Below are 8,675 nucleotides of genomic sequence, written 5' to 3' on the forward strand. Positions count from 1 at the left end.
GATCACTTCGAACGGCGTACGCCCCAGTGCCGAGTGGAAACAAGTGTTATACCAGTATTCTGCCAGAAAGAGCCATTTGAACCAGTTCTTCGGGCACGCGTGCACTGCACACCTAAGGTAGGTCTCCACACATTGGTTGACCCGCTCTGTCTGTCCGTCCGCCTGGGGGTGATACGATGAGCTGAGGCGCAACTGTGTTTGCGAGAGTTTCAAGAGTTCTTGCCAAATGTTGCTTGTGAAGATGCGGTCACGGTCAGAGATGATGGCCATTGGCAAGCCGTGCAGCTTGTATATGTCCCGCATGAACACTGTTGCGACTTGCAAGGCTGTGAACAGGTGCTTCAGCGGCAGGAAATGTGCGTACTTCGAGAACTTGTCGACGACGACCAAGATCACGTCGAAGCCACCCGACGCTGGCAATCCTTCGATGAAATCCAATGATATGACTGCCCACGGTTTCTTCGGAATGGGTAAGGGTTGCAGTAGTCCTGCATGTGATCTGCGCTCTGTCTTGGCCTGTTGACAAGTGGAGCAAGAGCGGACGAAGGTCTTGATCATTTCTTTCATCCCTTTCCATGAGAAGAGTCGTCGGATTCGATTGTATGTAGCGTGGAATCCCGAGTGGCCCCCTACTGCTCTGTCATGCAGCGATTTGATGATAGACTGCTGTGTGTCCTTGTCCTCTGCAATCCACACGCGGTCGTGCTCGCGGATCACACCTTCCTGCAAGGTGAAACCACTCTCGGCCTCCGGATTGACTGCTAGCTGCGCTAGTTTCTGCCGCGCAATTGGATCTTTCTGATAGCCGGCCACAATAGCGTCCAGCCACACTGGTCTGCACACTGACACGGCATTCAGCTCTGAATGTTGCTCATGTCGGCGTCTCGACAGTGCATCTGCGGCTCGGTTCAGTGGTCCTGCCTTGTACTGAATACGAAACTGTAGCCCCACCAATTTGGTAAACGCGCGCTGTTGAATTGGGGTATTCAAGCGCTGATCAGTGAGATTGAGCAGGCTCTTTTGATCGGTGCGGATCAGAAACTCTGCATGTTGGAGGTAAGGTCGCCAATGGTCGATTTCCAATAGCAGCGCCAAACATTCCTTCTCGTATGCTGAGAGGCCCAGGTTCCGCGGACAGAGTGCCTTACTCAAGTAAGCGATGGGATGTGCTTCTTGCATCAGGACTGCCCCCACTCCAGTAGCACTTGCGTCAGTCTCCACCACAAACTGCTTCGAGAAGTCCGGTAATGCCAGCACCGGGGCTTGGATGAGAGCGCGTTTGAGTTCTTGGAATGCCTCTTCGGTGACGTTCGTCCAGATGAACAACGAGTTCTTGCGGAGAAGATCTGTGAGGAGCCGGCTGATGATGCCAAAGTTGCGCACGAATTTGCGGTAGTAACCGGCTAACCCCAGGAACCCGCGCAATTCCTTCACTGATGCTGGCTGCGGCCAAGTTGTCACTGCTTGAATCTTGTCTGGAAGTGTTGAGACTCCTACCTCGCTAATCTGGTGCCCCAAGTATGAGATGCCGTTCTGTGCGAATGTGCATTTGGAGAGTTTCGCTCGCATGTCGTTTGCCTTCAGTATGGAGAGCACTTGACGTAACAGCAGAAGATGGTCAGGGAAGGTGGTTGAGTGCATCAGGATATCGTCCATGAAAACCAAAACCCTCTTGCGCAGCAGTGGTCCAAACATTGTGTTCATGCTCCCTTGAAACGTGGTTGGTCCACCTGTCACTCCGTAAGGAAGCACACGGAACTGAAAGTGTCCTTGATGCGTTTTAAACGTTGTCTTTTCTTCATCTTCAGGACGCAGTCTGATCTGGTGGTATCCTGCTCGCAGGTCCAACTTCGAGAACCACTTGGATCCTGCTAGTTCGTCGAGCAGTTCATCGATTACCGGCAGGGGATATGTGTTCTTAACTGTAATGGCATTCAGATGTCTAAAGTCCACGCAGAACCGCCAGGTCAAATCTTTCTTTTTGACTAACAACACTGGTGATGAGAAGGGACTGATGCTTGGGGTAATTAGTCCAGCCTTCCGCATTTCTTTAACTTGGTTTTCGATCTCCGTCTTCTGCTCCGGGGTGTAACGGTATGGCCGGATGTTAACTGGTTTGGCCCCTGGCAACAGTGTGATCGAGTGATCCCAATCCCCATGCTGAGGAAGCCCTGTAGGTTCTGTAAAGACCACTTGGAAGTCGTCGAGCACTGTCTGTACTTCAGTTGGAAGTTTTCCCTTGTTGGTCTCCTCAGGCGCCATTGCACATAGAGTCACGAAATGGAGGATATCGCCTTCAGCTTCCATAGCTCTGAGCTGAGCAGCTGACACCTCGGGAACTGTCTGCAGTTGAGATTGAATCCCTGTCAACAACACCTCTTTGCCCTCGTGGATGAACTGCAGCGTTTTGTTGGTCCAGTCCACCCACATCGGTCCACATTGCTCTAACCAATCCATTCCGAGGACCATGTCATAGCACCCTAGAGATAGCACTCGCAGGTCAGACTAAAAAACTTGCCCCTGTGTCTTCCACTTGCATCGCGGCAGAATGCCTGTGCATGATAGAGTGCCCCCATCGGCTATCTTCACCGGGACTGGAATCAGTGGCTGCACTGCGGCTTGCGTTCTCGCAGCGCTTTGCTCACCCAGGAAGCTATGTGAGCTGCCTGAGTCGACGAGAATCAGCACCTCGACGCCTTCGATTCGCCCCAGCAACCTCACTGTACATGGTGTGGTTTGACCTGTCGTGGCCAGCTTGGAGATGGACATCAACACCTCCGGCCTTCGTCGTCATGCTGCTGCTCTGGGTACTCTGCTTGCAGTAGCTCCAAGAGCTCTTCGACGACGTGGAGCTGGACTGTAGGCGCACATTGGTGGCCTTGCCCCCACCGCTCACGGCACTTGAAGCAGAGTCCGCGGGCGCGGCGATAATTCCTGAGCGCCGCCACGCGATCGTCTCCGCGGCCTACCCGCTCGGGGGCATTTGCTGCTTCCTGGCCCCGGCGATCCTCTGCGGCCACCGATACGCCTGGTGGTTGCTGGCGTGGCTGCGGCGCGCCGACGACCCTGACGGGACTAGGTGGTATGCGCGGCCCCCCGTCCTCTTGCCGTCGATGATCTCGACGGGGAATCGCTTCCAGCGCCTCCTCCTGCAAAGAAGCCAGCGAGAAAGCGGAGTCCAAGTCCTTTGGCTGATGTAATAACACACCCACGCGAATCTCATGTTTAAGCCCTTCTAAGAATTGTGTGGTAAAAAACACAGGATCAAAAGCAGGGTTATGCGCTAACAAGTGATGCATGATTTCCTCAAATTGCAACATGTACTCGTGCACTGTGCCAGTTTGTTTCAGCAGACGGAACTGCCGAAGGTGCACCTGATACTGCTCTCTCCCAAATTTCGTGCCTAAGGCTGTACAGAGTTCATCCCAGTGCATCGATCCACTCCTAGACTCCTGAAGTTGCAGCCAGCGCGCCGCACTACCCGTGAAGTGTAAGGTAGCGACGCGAACCCACAGATCTGGCTGCACACCATACACATCAAAGTATTTCTCGCATCTGGTTGTCTAGAATTACGGATTTTCCCCGTCGAACGCCGGAAAATCAAGTTTAGGCAACGACCAGTTGGGGAAATGTGGCATGGGCGGGTCGATCTAATGCGGTATGGGCGAATCAGATGCACAAACAGCAACTAGAGCATGGGGATCGGCTAAGGACTTACCCTTGACCGGAGGCAGCAACTGGGTGGTGACCACCCCGTGTGCCATGCCCCCAGTGGTGTTGATCTCGCCGTGGCCTAACGGCCCGTGGTGCTCGGCGGTGGCGGATGCCGAGGCCGGTCGCACCACCGCGTCGCCCTCCGGGATCGGATCCGGTGGCGCCGCCAGGATCGGGTGTAGCGCGATGCGCCCCACTTGCGTGCGCAGCTCGTCGACTTGTTGTTGAAGATGAGTGACCGCAGGCCTCCACAGCTCCAACGACTGCTGGATCGCGTCGAGGCGAGCCTCGTTGGCCAGCCGCCCGTCGTGGATGGCCTTGGCGAGGGCCGCGATTTGTTCCTCCATCGCCGCCGCTTGCTACGTTTGCTTCGTATGGTAACGTGGCTTGGGGTAGGTGGTCTCCAGATCGACAGGCTGGACCTCTGATACCAGATGTAAGGGAACCGATCTAGGCTACGGATCTGAGGAGGGAGAGCGAGCAGGGGAGGTAGGTGAGACGAAGGGAAGGAAGGGGATAAGGAGGAGGAAGATCAGCTTCTCTCCGTTCGGTTCAATTATGTCATATCATGCCTTACAACTGGCCACACTTGGCCCTTAAGTAACCACACGACTCGACTACTCCTCCTGGCTCGGTCCCGCCTCGGCTGGTTCGACTCCCGTCCGGTATGGTTCGCTGACCATGGGCCCCGCCGTTACAATTATGCCCTCGGCCGAGTGGCCTCGGGCGCAACTTGTGTTCAAAGACTGGATGGTTCGCGGGATTCTGCAATTCACACCAGGTATCGCATTTCGCTACGTTCTTCATCGATGCGAGAGCCGAGATATCCGTTGCCGAGAGTCGTGTGGATTAAATAGCTTTGCAACACAAGGGACGGCTAGCAAGCTAGCCATGCCCTCGGGTTAGGCACAGTGTTCCTTGACGCCTTTGACGCCGTGGGTTCTTTTACCCCGAGCCACCACCCACTCCGAGGAGGGGAGGTGGTCGAGGCATTGGCCGAGCGACGGTTTTCACCGCCGCCGATGGATTGGATGACGCGGGCGCGGTCTGTTTTGGTCAGGGTCACGACAATTGGCACATCTAAACGTGCTTTAGCAAAACTGAATTTATAAAGCATCTGGTCTCCTTGTATTTTGGAATAAGTTTCCTAGTTATGTTAAAGTTACATATACAGGCGCCATGCAAGCCGACTTGCAGGAGTACTAATGAATATAAAACTAACCTAATTCTACGGCCACGTTGATTTCTAGGACTCCTAGCCGGTCTATTAGTTTGCACGTTTTTTTTTTCCGATTGGACCTAGCTGGCCAGGTTTCTGCCTATACGAAACGTTCATATATCCCTTCAAATCCGAGTCGTCAATCTTTATGTTTAACACAAAATCAATGGATATAAAACGACGACGGATGAAGAACTATGAAAGCCTCCGTCCTTTATTACTCCCTCCGTTTCAAAATAAATGACTCAACTTTGTACTAACTTTAATACAAAGTTAGTATAAAGTTGAGTTATCTATTTTGGAACGGAGGAAGTAGTAGATAAAGATATGATAGGCCATCCCTAGAGGGTTATACCGGTTTCCCAAACCTATTGTCTCACAGGCTGTTAGATCTGGAGACTCTCAACCGTTCGATGGCCCTTCTCCAAATCGTCTTCTACCTCCAGTTGGTCAACGTGTGCATGAAAAAATCCCCATGCCTACTAATCGCTGCGCGAGGCGCGCTTCCCCCCTGGCCATCACGTGCGGGCTCTCCCAGCGAGGGTGGCAGGAGCTCCTCTCCCTCGCATCGCTGCTGGCCGCAGCACCGGCGTCGTAGCGCCCCCTGCTAGCCTCTGTCGAACCTTGTACACTTGTACAAACACTCGTACAAACACTCATTTGTGTTGTGCACTTGTGATCGTTGGTGCTGATACACTTGTGGTCTCGCGGAGTTTGATGTTTAAATAGGCAGAGGAGTACGAAGGAGACACCGTGGCAGGTGTGGGTTTCAGTGACTGTTTGCTCAGGGATCAAGAACATGATGAGTATAAAGGCAAATGATTCTGTTCAGCCAGCTGAAAACGCATCGGCATCTGTCGCCCTTCTCTATGTTACACGTGTCCTATGAGCTCCACAAACCTTATCTACTTCCTTTTCCCAGTTTTACCATATTCTCTCTCCTCTTCTTAGACACGCACTTGCAGCTCAAGCTGACAATGGGGATTACCAATCATGTATTTGGACTCCCATTCCCATCCCCATCTTGATATAAAAATTTCCATTCCCACAAGGAAAACCATGCCCACAATCAACAACTATATTCAATAACATTTCTGGAGAGAACATAAACATTTCAACACAATAAACAACATGTAAGGCCATTTGGGGGCGTGTTGTAGCTACATTATGGTTTTCTTTGGGAAAAATGGGTGGGATGGGGAGATTCTTTTTTTTTTTTTGATAAAAGAGAGATCGTCTCTCCAATTTCCCTTACTAGAAATCACCAAGTCTTACAAGAACCAAAAGAAGGAAACCACTTCTAAACCGCGTATCTTAGCCTACTACAGAGAAAAGAGAGAAGGAGCCATCCCTCCCTCCCTCTACACTTCCCCTCTAGCATCCTAAATATCTAAGGCCTGGGCTCAAATATAGGTCCGGCACCAGCAAACACACCATTACATAGTATCAAACATAAAAGAGAAAGATTTCATATCTCCATATTACATTACAGAGAGATTATAGCGAGACTGGAGGGAAAGGATGAAGAGAAACATAGCAACGTTTTTATTCAGGAGGAAGGAAGCTTTCTCAGGTCGAAAAAACTCCAGCGAGGTCACCCCGCCGTGATTCTTCTTGTTCCCAAATGCCACCCGCGCCGCTCTGAACACTTCTTCCGCAACTCTTCCAACCCGCTTCACTCCGGCCACCATCATCTCACTTCTTGCAGGTTTTTTCTGCAAAAATATTCCAATCATGTAGCCATTTCAGAAAAAGATTCACTAGAATGCAAGAATCATCAACCTTGTTGTTTTCAAAGATTATTCCATTACGTAATTTCTAGAGGGTCCAGCAAATGGCAGAGATTCCTACCATCACTTAGACCCCTTTCTTCCTTTCCAATTTTTTTAACCCAAACCCTCATCAAGGAATCTAGGGTTTTTGGAATGCATGTTAGGTTGAATGCACACTTCAGTACATTCCACAATAGGCGGGCTACTGAGCAGGTATGGAAAAGATTATCAATATTTTCTTCATGCCCACAAAAGGGATATTTTTTGTCTCCTTTCCACCCTCTGCGCAACAGATTATCTTTTGTAACAATGCCTTTTAATTTCTAAGAGCCAGCCACATATACACTTTCACTCTAGGTGCCATCTTAATCTTCCACATAAAGAGGAGTGGATATTTGATCCCATTTTCAATTAAATGTCTATAAAAGGATTTAAAAGAGTAAATTCCATTTAAGTCCATTTAATCTCATCTTTTCTGTCAGTCAAGGTAAAAGAAGCACACCCCAGAGTTCTTCTAAAACGAATTGTGTCAATCCCTTTATCTCAAACTTCCCTAATAGCCATATTTTTATCAAATTAGATATTGTACAGCCTAGGGAAACTTGTTTTCAAGGCTGTGGATCCTATCCACCAGTCCTCCCAAAATCGAACATTTTTTCTATCGCCCACTGTAAATTTACACGGGGATAGAAAATGTTCTTTGTGTTTTAGAAGTACCCCCCAAAATTGAGAGTCTCCCTATCTAGCGGTTACAATACTCAAAGTCCCTTTCTTCTAATATTTACTAAGCATGATATCTTGCCATAAGCCTTCTAAAGTAAATAATTTCCACCACCATTTACATAACAAGGCTTTATTCATCAGGGCTAGGTTTTGGATCCCCAGTCCCCCATGTCTTTTGGTCTACACATGTCAGACCATTTCACCAAATGAATTTTTTTTCCTTTTCATTATTTTCTTGCCATAATAATCTTGCTTGGAAAAGTCCATTCGTTTACACACTCCAACCGGCAGTCCATAGAAGGACACCATAAAGTAAGGCACCCATGTCAACGGGCATTGGATTAAGGTGATCCTTCCAGCACTAGCTAGTAGTCTCCCTTGCCAATTTTCACACCTTTTTCCATTATTTTCTCAGGAGGTTTCCAATGTTTATTCCTAATCCGCTTTTCATCGACATGCAACCCCAGATATTTCATTGGTAGAGCACCAACATGGCACGTAAAAATTCTAGAGTATTCCTTAGTTTTATCAATAGCATTTCCAAACAAAAAGAGTTCACTTTTATGGAAATTAATCTTCAAATCAGACATCCAAAAATGCAGAGTATATATTTGAAGTTGTGAGTGCTCTCAAAATCATCTTGTAGTAAAAAGATTGTGTCATTAGCGTATTGTAACATATTAACCCCATTTGGAGCATTTTTAGTTAGGACTCCTTTTATTAAACCATTTCTCTTAGCATTATCCAGCATAATAGCCAGAGCATCAAACCCTAAGTCAAAATTCAAGGGTGATAGGGAGTTCCCCTGTCTCAAGCCTTTGTGAGTGGGGAAATATGTTCCCAAGTCATCATTAACCTTGACATAGACTTTGCCACCTCTTATAGTTTCCATAACCCAGTCTATCCATTTATTCGGGAACCCTTTCATTTTAAACATTTGAAATACAAAAGACCATTTAATTTTGTCATATGCATTTTCAAAATCAACCTTGAGGAGCAGGGCACTTTGTTTTTTCCTGTGAATAGTGTTGAGAGATTCATGAAGTATCAACACTCCTTCCATGATGTATCTGCCTTCCACAAAAGCAGTCTGGGGATATCACTTCAGCAGCTACCCAATTGAGTCTATTCATCAGGACCTTAATAATAATTTTAAAACTGACATTCAGCAAACAGATTGGTCTAAATTTTTGTATTTGGTTAGCATTATTAGTCTTAGGTATCGGGGTAATGACACCATAATTCAA

General features: G+C 48.5%; 1 non-coding gene across 1 annotated transcript; it reads right to left on the reverse strand.

Moving 5' to 3' along the window:
- Positions 1 to 4,400: 4,400 nt before the first annotated feature.
- LOC120965487 (5.8S ribosomal RNA) lies at positions 4,401 to 4,556 on the reverse strand. The gene has a single exon (XR_005758540.1). It is a non-coding gene; the product is annotated as a 5.8S ribosomal RNA (ribosomal RNA).
- Between the last annotated feature and the right edge of the window lie 4,119 nt (positions 4,557 to 8,675).

This window comes from Aegilops tauschii, chromosome 5, assembly GCF_002575655.3.
Source record: "Aegilops tauschii subsp. strangulata cultivar AL8/78 chromosome 5, Aet v6.0, whole genome shotgun sequence".
Classification (NCBI taxonomy): domain Eukaryota; kingdom Viridiplantae; phylum Streptophyta; class Magnoliopsida; order Poales; family Poaceae; genus Aegilops; species Aegilops tauschii.